Genomic DNA, 12,629 nt, shown 5'->3' on the forward strand with positions numbered 1-12,629 from the left:
AGTAAACTGTCAGAACAGTGAGACCCTATAAGTGGGGTTTTGGATGTGGGCATCATCAAGTCTGTCTAGGGCACATGAGTGCGCAAGAAGCAGGATGAAAACTCTGTATTTTAGGTCCAAAGGCTTTTAGGAAAGAGAGGGTGGTTGAATGATGGCACCAACCAATTTGCCATAATGGCATTGGCTCCTATCCCAGCTGCCATTCATGGCAGAAACTCGTCACTCTGCGTCCAGAAAGGAGCATAATTGAAGAAAAGTAGCAGATTATAGTGAAGTTATCCTGCTTTGGATGAGGCCTGCTGCTCTCTATACCCACCAGTCAGGGAAGGGCTGCAGCACCTCATCAAACATGTTGGCTTCTAGTTTCCAAGAAGCACAGGGAGTTCTGTATGAAATGAGCTGTGAAATGAGCTGCAGGACACAGACGATGCCACAGTCTTCATGAATTATTCAATAAAGCATTTAATTATGTTTTATACGCTTTTGTTGGTATAGTTTGTTATCACTTTGTGATTCCAGGTGGAGGTAACAAGTTAAATGGTTATTCTGACTCATGCACTGTTTGGTGAGATCTTTAAAATGCATCTAATAGATACAGTATGAGCTTCTTAAATCAAGATATGTTACCTGCTTTCCAACAATGTCTGTGTTGTTTGTTTTAACTTGTCATGAATATTCATGCGTTGATCCACTATGTCAGCCCCGTCGCACTAAATGGCATATGGATGACACGGTAATTCGCAAGTAATTTAGCGTGCAATAACAAAGTCGTTCTTGCTTTTTGTGTGTCATTTGTACACCATGTAGTGTGTATTGACTGCAATGTAAACACATCAACGTAAATATGCAAGCTAGTGATGTAGAATAAAAAGGGAGAAAGACTCCTTATGGTGGGCGGGATGGGTCAAACAAACATGACTTTCAACCAGGTGACTGATGTCCGTGTCTCAAAGTGTTGTTTAGTTATTTAGAAGTTTGAGACATATTTTCAATGACTTATTTTCTACAATTCTGTTACGTTGTTTCCGTACGGATTTTACTCAGTTTACATAGTTATCTAAAGCCCAACCATGACGTTTTTCCTGAACCTAACAAAGTGGTTTTGGTGTCTAAACTTAACTGTGGCCGTTACCATAGTTTTGTTATATGGCATACAAAAAGAGGCGTACAAATGACACACAAAAAGGCTAAATTTTGTTGTCACGGTGCGGAATGTCCTTGTAATGTCATGCTATTAATATGCCTTCCCATGAGATCGGGTTGACCATTTATTTTCCTCTCTGTGGTGTCTCTGTTTAATAGTGTCACTGGAAATCCATAAGACAGGCCTAATGTGTGGGAGGATCAGCATGAAGTCAATGAATTATTCAGTCGATATAATGCAAGTGCACTGACTCTATCATGGGGATCTTCTATACTTATTATATTTCTATCTATTGTTTTGACAGTCAGACATTTCCCTTAAACACAACCTCAATGTCAAACACCCAAAGATCTGTTTTCATTATAAACCTGTCAAATCTTTGGCATTTGAGTTTAAGTGACCCTTCTTCTTACTGAGGTCTATTTTGTGGGAAAGAAAATACCCTATTGGTGGAAACAAGACAGTATTTTAAACAATAATACTACACTCCTGGTGCAGTCATGTTTAACGTTACATAATAAAACTACCATTAAACAAAAAAAGCAACATCCTAACACTTAATGTGTTCATGCTGGTTGCAGGCTATAGAAGATCTTTACAGTCTGTATTTAGGACAGATATTGGTCATTGAACAGCGTCCATCCAAAGCACACAGTGACCACTTCCTCTGAGTCTGATCTGAGATATGAGAGTCTAAACTCAGATCAGAGAGCTGAGGATGGAGATAGAGCAGTATGTATCAGAAACAGCAGGACAGAGAGGGGAGAGGAGAGGCTGTACTCTTGTGCTAACATTGCCAAGGCCTTGGAGGAGAGTGTCAATGTGTGTGCTGTGTATTCAGACAGATGGAGATGAATGATGAAGCCTGCGGAGAACAAGTCAAGAGGGCTTCAGCTTGTTCTCTCTCTACCCCCTGTGTAGGGAGGACATAGTAGGGCTGAGAACTCATAACAGATGGGGAGAGAGAAAGTTCATCTGATGTAGCTGGTGGACACAAGAACAGACATGAAGAAGGAGGAAAGGATGAAGAGAGTAGACAATACGTAGAGATGGGAAAGAAGGGAAGAACAGTAACATGCAGAAAGTGAAAGGACAACCTGAAAGAAGCTGCAATGTATGCTGTTGTGGAAATAAAGCAAGCAGAAAGTGTGTGTGTGTAGCTTGTGGTGTTGAAACAACAATGATGGCTGTGACAGCTAGTGCTGGTTTGATTGACAGCTGCTCCAGGTGTTCTCAGACATGCTTGTTATTCAGTAGCTGTTCATTATAAACTCCACTGTTCTGACTCTACAGCCAGCATCTCCTCCACCTTACTTTCTCCACCTGGTTTCTAAACTGGAAACTCTCCTCCTGTCAGACAGCAGTCTGTGCCTCAACAACATGCAGTGGAGTTTCACTCTTGGACCTAATCATTACAAAAATGGTGTCAGCTCTCTGTTGTAGATTCTAAGGGGTCAAAACCAATGTGCTTAAGACGAGGTAGACACAAGCGTTTTATCAACAGATCATCATTGATCAATTAATGCATTTTTTTGTGTCAGTCTAAAATGCTGTACTGTAATTTATGCAGAAGTCACACCCAGTGGAAATAACAGGCAACTAAGAAAATTATTTGTGAATAACTATTATAAATGATAATTCTGACCTTAGATAATAAGCAGTTTAGATTTCAAACTCAAATGAACAGAAACTGTCTGAATGCTGCAGAGCAACTTAGGTGTAAAAATGAAGATAAGAGTGTGACAGAACCGGGGATGATTAATGTGATTTATCTAACCTGGCTCACAGTGATCACGGCTCGTCTGACATTTCTGCTCTGTGCTCATACCTGAGACCCTCCAAGCAATCAGAGATTAATGAGCACATTAGCATTTCTCATTTTGTCGCTGGACCCAATAAAACGTTCAGGCATGTGGTGTGAGAATAAGAGAGCATATCTTTAACAACTTCCACAACAGAATCAGCTGAATCAACCTCGTCAACATAATCGTTATGTTACCATTCGATTCAGAATCAGCAGAATGAAAACATTGTCAATGAGGAAAAGTCACAAAAAAAACACTGCAAGCATCCTATATTTGATTGAGTAATGGCTGTATCAGTCACACAGTCACACATGTTGAGTTCGGATTTTAGAACACTTTACGTTACAATTCCGGAATCAGTTCAGATTTTAGAACGTGTTAAGTTACGATTCCGGAATGTTCAGTTCAGATTTTAGAATGCCTTACGTTACCATTCCGGTGTGTTCAGTTTAGATCTTTAGAACATGTTATGTTACATTTCCAGAATGTTCAGTTCAGATTTTAGAATGCCTTACGTTACCATTCCTGAATGTTCAGATTTAAAAACGTGTTACGTTACAATTCCGGAATGTTTAGTTCAGATTTTAGAATGCCTTACGTTACAAATACGGAATGTTCAGTTCAGATTTTAGAACATGTTACGTTACAATTCCGGAATGTTCAGTTCAGATTTTAAAATGCCTTACGTTACCATTCCAGAATGTTCACTTCAGATTTTATAATAATAATAATAATAATAATAATAATAATAATAATAATAATAATAGCTTGGATTTATATAGCGCCTTTCATGAAACCCAAAGACGCTTAACAAAGACATAAATAAACACAACAAATGTAACATAACAGAAGCTAGGGGCCATAGGCCTTGGTGAAGAAGTGGGTTTTGAGGAATCTTTTGAAGGTCTCCAGAGATGGTGCGTTGCGGAGCTCTATGGGGAGAGAGTTCCAAAATGTGGGGGCTGTCACACTGAAGGCTCTGTCCCCAAAAGTTCGCATTCTTGTGTGAGGGATGGAGAGCTGACCCGTGCCTGAGGATCTAAGGTTCCGGGGCTGTGTGTATGGGTGGAGGAGGTCAGATAAATACTGAGGAGCCAGGGCATTGAGGGATTTGTAGGTGAGGAGGAGGATTTTGTAGGTGATGCGGGACTTGACCGGGAGCCAGTGGAGGTGGATGAGGGTGGGGGTGATGTGCTGCCAGGGCTTGGTGCGGGTGAGAACCCTGGCAGCCGAGTTTTGCACATACTGGAGCCTGTCCAGGGCTTTGCTGGGAACCCCGGACAGAACTCCATTGCAGTAGTCCAAACGAGAGGTGACGAAAGCGTGGATGAGGGTTTCTGCCACAGAGTCAGAGAGTGATTGCCGGAGACGTGAGATGCTTTTGAGGTGGAAGAAGGCGTGTTGCGTTACAATTCCGGAATGTTCACTTCAGATTTTAGAATGCGTTACGTTACCACATATTCTGATTCCAATCCAAACTGAACAGTGTAGAATGGAGCAGACACATAATTACATTCATCAAAGGCCAAATACACCCTCTGATTGTCTCATTCTTCAGAATGCCTGAGAGCTCTGCAACATCTAAACAAGAAATGTGTGTCCCACTTTACTCAAACACAATTTAATTAGTGCTTCACAACAATTTATTAGCCAGGATTCAGTTTCAAGGAATCGGAGAGCTTCCCTGAACCTGTTCTGTTTTTCAGTGTGGAGCAGCTCAGGAGTTAAATCAAAAAACATAAAAGAGTCTGAAAAATGAAAGACTGTCTGTGAGAAGAAGAAAATAGAAGTTCATAAATCACTGGCAACAGTATCATGAATATAATGTGAATGGAGGTCAGTGAACACCATCTTCTGACTATGAAGTCATTAGTTTTTAAAATAGAGAAAAAGACAAACACACAGAGAAAGACAGAAAGAACAGCTCCCTCCAATACAGCATCATGTTTCTTCGGTGTGAACATAGAGCCAGCAGCTGTGATCTCTATTCATAGATGAGAGCAAGGAGGAGGAAAAATGAAAATCAATAGTCGGTTAAAGGAGCATATAGTGGGATCCTGTTGAGACTGTTGGTCTCAATGTTCAGCTGTCTGGAACAATAACAACAGATCAAACATATACAGTAGCTGCTTCTGAATGTAAATATACAGTTTTGGTACTTTCTTGTCATTAAACTTTATTAATATGCTGGGGAGAACGACCTAGTGTCAATTTCTAATTTCATTGGAGATGGTCAGAGTGTTTATACAGAACACAATCTTGGCCGGCAGCCTAAAACTAAGCATATGGTACCGCAATTCATTAGTCAAAATTACAGAAAGGCTAATGTTGTTTTTATCACAAAAAAAACCTGTCTTCCTTTCAGCAAAAAAAAATAGAAAGATATCCCTCTCAACATCATGGAATTATTTACAGAAATGAACACTGTTGAGCAACAACAAAAAAGCCTGACAGGACACAAGAGAGCAGCTCCAGCCCTTTGGCTCTGACAGAAGACAGACTGGGAGGGAGGGCAGTTGTCCAGCTTTCTATCGGAGAAGCTACAGGGGAACATGGAAAGACATGAGAGGACAGGACCAAGGATTGGACACTGAGGGGACACACTTCATCCCTCTGGCTGACCAAGAGAACAAACACTGACTTCACGTCATGTGAGGAGATGTGGCTTTCATTTCAACTGAAGACTGCAGGATATTGAACTACACATGATACAGTTCAATAGAATTGCTCTGCTATTACTTCAGGGAAATAATAATAAAATCAGCTCTGTTCCAACCGAGGTAGCTGGACGGAAGCAGGGAAGCTGCTTCAATAACCTCATGATGGAGGAAACAGCAGCACCAATAACTACAGCAGCTCTGACTCATTAACATGTGACCGAGGCTGAGATAGGAAGGCTAACAGACATCTCTCCATAGGGAATAAATTCAAATGAGGCCTCAGAATTCTAGCTGTGACGCACCAATCGGGTCTCTTTACCGATATAGTGTCTCTGCTGAATTCCTTCACTGACGCTTGCAGTCAGTTTGAGTTACTTACATGAAACTGCTGACTGATTTCTAGCTGCTCTGTGGTTCACTCGTTTGTAATGTTGTTAAAACACTGGAACGTGTTCCTGATGCACAAGTGCAGCAGAGCGTTTTTTGACAACTTACACACCCCATAGTGCAAGACAGATATGGTAAATAGATACTGGCTAAATGTAACAATTCCACATTCAACAGCCAGCTAAGACAGACAGTGAATATTATCAGTAAATTAGAGACACAGAGTAGAAACATCAACAAGCCTGTCTGTGGTTTCACACGGTGCTATTCAATACAACTATCATACTGGGTACACATATATTCACAAATAATGATATTTGGAGATAGGGTGAAATAGCTCGTGAGGAATATTGTATTGGGAGGCTCATGTTCCTCCCATTTCCTCACTACATTATGGATTTCTCATGGACCATTGAACCTTTGTAATAACCAACACTGGAGGTCTCACATCATCATTGTGTGCAGCCATAAAGGGCTGACATGAAAGTATCTCATATTTTTAACCATGCCTAAACAATACCTCAAATATTTCTCTCTCTAAGAGAACACAGCACACCCAGAAGGCTCACAGATGAGTTGTGAAATCTGCGGCGTCTATTTTAAGTTTAACGAACATTAATTTTTGCTCATTTAATGTGACAACAGCACAAACTGGACACTTTGTTAAGACATGGTTTAGGTCAGATGACTAAACAATATAGTGAAGGTTGTATTAGAAACTATCAAGTCAATTTGGTAAAGACTGAAAAAATTGTATTTGACAGCAGGTTCTATTGTTATTTGCAACATTTGAGTGTTTTAAATAATTCATGATTGACATGAATATTAACTGACAGGCTGCTGTCAATAACCAACCAACTGTGTGGAGTCTAGATGGGTATTCAAATTCCCTGCTGATGGTGGATGCTCATCATCATTTGTCAGATAAACAACATGTCTTGAAATTAAAACAGAGTCTCAATGTCACTGTGAATAAAAGTCAGAAAAACAAGACAGAGAAACTTTGCAAATGCTTTCATCCCTCAATCTGAATTTACTGCTGTTGGACATTCAAATGATCCCATTTTGTCAAAACATATTAAATGCCACTTGAGAGTCAGTATTCATAATTATATCTGATTGTTCATATTAGGATCCATTACCTGCCATCTAGAAAAATAGATTGAAAATGTGGCTTTTACTTAAAAATGAGCTGTAATCAACTCCAATTGTCAGACAATCTGTAGGAATATCAGCCAATGCTTCACATAGGAATAAAAACTCAAGCAAATAGAAACTGTGAGTCGACCATTCAAGTGTCTCGTCTCCTTCAAACTGTCTCAGCGGAGCAGAAAGTGTTGGTGTGTTCAGCTGTGCGGGAGACTGCTGTTGTTGATGGAGTCACAGATGTCAGGGTACCAAACCAGCTGTAAACTGGAGACGTGTGTGTCAGTTTCAGTTTAATGTCAAAGTTCATCTCTCCAGACGGCTCATTCGACGTCTTTAGAACAACAGAGACGGACAGAAAGAGCTTCTTCTTAAACTTTGACTAGAATAAATGATAGAAAGGCACAGGGTGATGTCTTGAGTCAGATACTGAGAGGGACACAGTGTGTGGGTGGGTGAGGTCTGGAGGTCCTCTCACAGAAGATTGGTGGTTTGAAAAACATGACCTAGACATTAAATGTAATCTGAGAGCCGACCTCAGACTCTGCTCTCTATGAAGATCTAAACTACCAGGCTGTACCAGACACCTTCCAAGTCTGCAATAGATACAGTGCAACACCTTTATGAGGTCCTTTAAGTTCAGGGTACAAATACTGCATGTTGTGAAAGTAATGAACACAGATCTGAGTGAAAGCAGTCATCCATCAGAGAGATGAAGTATCTTCACACTTCAACTGGTAATCTGATTTAAGAGCCTGATAATTCCACAGCCAAACATCATCTGGAGTATCTCCTCCATCTCGACTCGATTTGCATATTCCACCATTCTGTCCATCCACTGAGAAAATATTAAGCCAAGATTTTAATTTGATGTTGTTTGTATCATTTCTTCTTGTCTGAGTGTCGATCTGATCCCCTGTCAGTATCCATCAACACAGCACAGGTTTTCTAGTAGATGACTGAACGAATGAAAGAGTGAGATGCATGATTGGCTGGCAGAGTAATACCAGCGCTGTCACTCATTTATTTCAAGTTGCTGCATCCACCATTCGAGCCTTCCAGCAGCACTGATCAGAGTTAAGCTCTTTCTGGTTTAACTGAAGTGAGAAAGTGAAGCTGTGTTTCTCAGACTGTCTATACTGCTGTTGATAAAATAAGACGAGGCCATCAGTGTCACAGAATCCTGAATGTGTGACCAGACCAGAGTCAGCAGAGGAAAGTCACAGCTCCATCAGCAGTGAGGCCGCAAACACTTCAAACAGCCCCACAGCCCCACAGCCTCCATTTTCCTTTAATGTGGAACTGATACTGACATAATAATAGTGCACAATGCAGGGCCAGAGCATGAAGACCTGCTGTAGAATAACAGAGAGATGTGTCAGAGCAGGAAAAGCACAGGTGTCACTAATAACATTAAGGTGGACTCTGCTCCATTTAAGTGGCCCAGTTTAGCAGACAGAGAGCCAGCAGGCACATCACCTGACACTAGGACGCCTGTATTATAAAGCAGCCAGCATTAGTGTTATTAATTACACCTGTGCTTTTTCTGATGTGACATGTCAACACGTCAAAAGGCCTGCTGGTAACTCACAGAACATTGTGACCACTAGGAGAGGAGGAGATTAACAGTTCATGTAAACAGGTTTCAAAAACATTCAGAAAAGGGTTCTGCAAATCTTTTACAAAGTAGGAAATACATCCATCATGTTTGTTAAGCCTGTTAGTATACGCGTGTAAACAATAAGTTGATACTGTGAGAATACTGCAGGCAGCTCTTTGTTCTCTTTGTGCAGTTATTGGTTGACAGTGTCAGGTGGGTCGTAAGAGTCAGTCTGTTGCAGATGTTGATGCGGCTGCTGCACTAATTAAGAGTCGACACGTCTCGCCTCGTTAATCTTCTTCGGGATGGACCGCACTAAAAGATATTTAAAATCTTAACAGATTTAGAAAATGTGAGACATTAAATTTAACAGTTTTGTTCCTGTAGTGTGTGGAGAGCAACAATTTGGCCAAAACAGCAACCACACATTAACAGATTCCATTCATGAACAACAAGAGTCCCGATTCTCAAAAAACAGTAATCTTACGAAATCTCTCGCGATGGAACGTGACTTTTGTTAAAATAAACATGGTGGACGACGGGTAGGAAGAATTAGCTATGTTAGTTTTTGCAATACTTTGTACTAAAAATATGAAGAAAGATGGATGGATGAAGTCATGGAGACACATTGAAGAAACATTCGTGTTGTTGCCACAAATCAACAAGTTGGTCCTCCATTTCTGAGGTCCATCTTACTACTACTTTATGCTTTGCGTTTGCATTTGCTGCGGGCCCAACATCGGCTTGATTCTCATGTAGTGTACCCGGCATTTCTTGTCTTACTGAGCTCTGTGAAAGCATCTTATATTTTGAATATTGTGTTTTTCAGTACAAACACCCTGTACCTCAACACCACATTGATATGCTTTGTGTTTTTTAAGCTTAGTTTGAACTTTGTTTACCCTTCTTTATGTGACTGATCCCTCCAAAAAGCTGTGAATGCCATAAAATGTGTAATACCTCCAGCTAAATAAAAACAACACCTACAATACAGTGTGCCCACATCTCTTGAGTGAAATGTGAGAGCTGTGGTTTAGTGTTTTACTGAAAGGAGATGGAGGAGGAGGGAATAGCAAACCAAGAGTTTCAAACAGAAGATGAACAAGATCCTCTGGGGTGGAGAAAAGGCCAGTAGCTGATCTCTGCTAGTCAGCCATGACACTTCACATCCCACAATACACAATTCACCTGTCAGCTCCAACACAAGGCCAGCAATCTGATGGTAACAAGGCGAAAGGTATCTGCTGGGTTCTGCTCTATGGGGAAGTGGGAAACCTAACAACACATTAAATAATGAACAACAAGGTCGTCACACTCCAACAAACACTGTCTGAAACACCTGAATCATAATCAGAGTCGCTGTGGAGCTTTCTTGCTCCTTCTTTAAACTTTGAAGGAATTTCCCTCAGGGAAATTGTCACCTTCATGCGTGTTGGTTTATCTTCTAGGCAGCTGCAAGCTCAGAGTTAAAATCATAAAAGATTGCAAATTATGTTAAAATTAGTATCAATTTATTCCGTATATATATTCATCAAAGTTGCACAGAGTTATTACAGAATTCTGGATTCATCAATGTGTCCCTGATACCATGTAATACCGTGATCAGTTCGCAGTGAATGAACCCCGAGCTGTTCTTCACATTTGCCTTTTATACACAGCCATAAACATTGTTCGATAGGAGGGGCAGAGTTTTGATCAGTCTTAGTACTTTTCCACAATGTCAATGTGACCTTCTTCTTATCTGACTCCATCCTTAAACAACGCTGTCTACTGTTCATATCATTCTGTCCTCTCCCCCCTATCTGTTTCTTCCCTAAGGCTGTATCCTTGAGACTGTTCTATCTACACAAAAGTATGTGTATGACGTCCCACCCTTGTGACTCTGAACGATAAGTCCCTCAGGCGCCACAGTATTCATTCTTATAATTCTTAGTCTAAACATCTTCAACCCAATGACCTCGTAACATAATAGTTTAAGCATTGCCATATTATTCTTCATGATATATTTCCAACAACTTCTACCTTCCTTTTTCTTAAAAACTCACAACTGTATCCCCAAAAAGTGTGTTGATACTGAGACCCGAGCAGAGCTGCTCTTTTCTTCTGGTTAGGATTCTCCTTGTGTGTTTGTACGGAGCAACAGAGGAAACGTATCTGTAAAAGAAGCCTGTGCCCTCCAATTATCATCTGAAGATACTAAGCAGCCCTCTGGATACACTTTTCTTCTCTTTATAAAAAACAAAGAATAACAAACCCACTGAGATGTGAATGGTGCTGAAGATAGTACAGGATCTCTGTTAAATCTCTAGCTCTCTAAGGAAGTCATTGGCAGCACTTACCTGCAAGACAAGAGAAAAACAGAAAGCAGAGGTTCAGTTAACATGCACTGCATCTTTAAAACAAATACATCCGCTGTTTGTTTTACATAATCCAAACATATTAATATTGTGGTTGCACTTAAACGTATCAACATGAAGACAATGTCTTAATCTCAAACATTCAAATGAATAATCTCATCAGAGATAAAATGTAATTTTCCATTCCTGGTAAAATAGTTATTAGTGAGTATTAGTGAGGTATTAATGCTTAAGTAAGAAACCTGCCCGAACAATATTTAAATCACCTTGTAGGATGTTTTAATCACACTGACCTTCCTTTAACACTTAAAGTCAGAGGAAACTGGCACGGATTTTAATAAGAACAAAACTTCTCTGAGAAAAAGAGGAAGATCTTATCAGATATAGAAGTTTAGCTTCAACAATGTTTATAAAATGACTGCAGTGATCTGAACTCAGGCTGGTAGTTGCGTCATTACAGACAATATTTCAGTCCAGTGCACAGAGAAAATGACAGACTCTGTATTCATTTCACAGTTCAGACTCCACATATCCTTTTCCTCTTTGAGGCAAAGGACACAGGCAGAAACACAGAGACATCAGACCCAGACAGAGCCATTAGACTGAGAGGCATTACCATCAAAACGTATTAGAGCCATACATAACCTTTCTCTACTGTGTATGCAGGTTATTACAGTCAGACCTGAAATAGACTGAAGCACTTTAAACTGAATGTCTAATAAGACGAACAGAACGAAAAGAGATTGACTGCAATCAGTCAGTATATATCAATTCTGAAATAAAAGCTGCAGTCTTACTCATCAAATTTGCATAATCGTTGCATCCTGACCTTAAGTATGGAACTAATCTACTGAACAAGAGAAAAGCACACTCCCTTTAGATTTACAGCAGGTTGAATATGATGCAATAAGGAGTAACAGCTCATAATATAAATCAGAATATAAGAGAGAAGCATCCAGATCATTTATATTCAAGTACAGCCTTTTTTACTGAGAGAATCTCACATCACAGTAAAAAGTTGTCAGTCTTCCAAGGTGAAAGCTGAATGGAAGATGATGACTAAAACAGAGGAGTGATGGTAACAAGACCTTTAATGTGGCCTGAGTGCAGAGTCTCCTCTCTGCTCAGGAGAGATAATAACCTGAAGCTCCCGTTCTGCGTCACTCTACGTCTCTTTAATACATTTCATTTCTATCTCTAAGTAGACGGACGAACAGTGGCTCGATGCTAACAGTGAACAACTGACCTGACAAAGGACACTCCAGCAATCACCCCCTCCCCAAATCAAAATGTCTACAGCAAGAGGAAGCAGTGGGACAGAGAGAGAGAATATTATGTTCAGTTTTGCAGCTTCGCTTCTCGCTCCTTAAATGAGAAATACTGATAAAAGTAGTCCTTTCTCTCTTTGAGAATCTTTTTTTTTTTCTTCATTCAGTCCACCAAGAAAAAGAAGATACTACTGTAATGATAATAATACTGTATTATTGACAGGATGAACATCTTTGCTGATACTTTGTCCTCTAACCATTC

At 40.2% G+C, this 12,629-nt stretch overlaps 1 protein-coding gene across 1 annotated transcript in view; it reads right to left on the reverse strand.

Annotated features, from left to right (window-relative positions):
• Positions 1-12,629, reverse strand: part of lsamp (limbic system associated membrane protein) — a 650,892-nt gene that overhangs the window by 601,692 nt on the left and 36,571 nt on the right. The window lies entirely within an intron of this gene.

Source organism: Sebastes fasciatus, chromosome 7 (assembly GCF_043250625.1).
Source record: "Sebastes fasciatus isolate fSebFas1 chromosome 7, fSebFas1.pri, whole genome shotgun sequence".
In the NCBI taxonomy this organism is placed as follows: Eukaryota; Metazoa; Chordata; class Actinopteri; order Perciformes; family Sebastidae; genus Sebastes; species Sebastes fasciatus.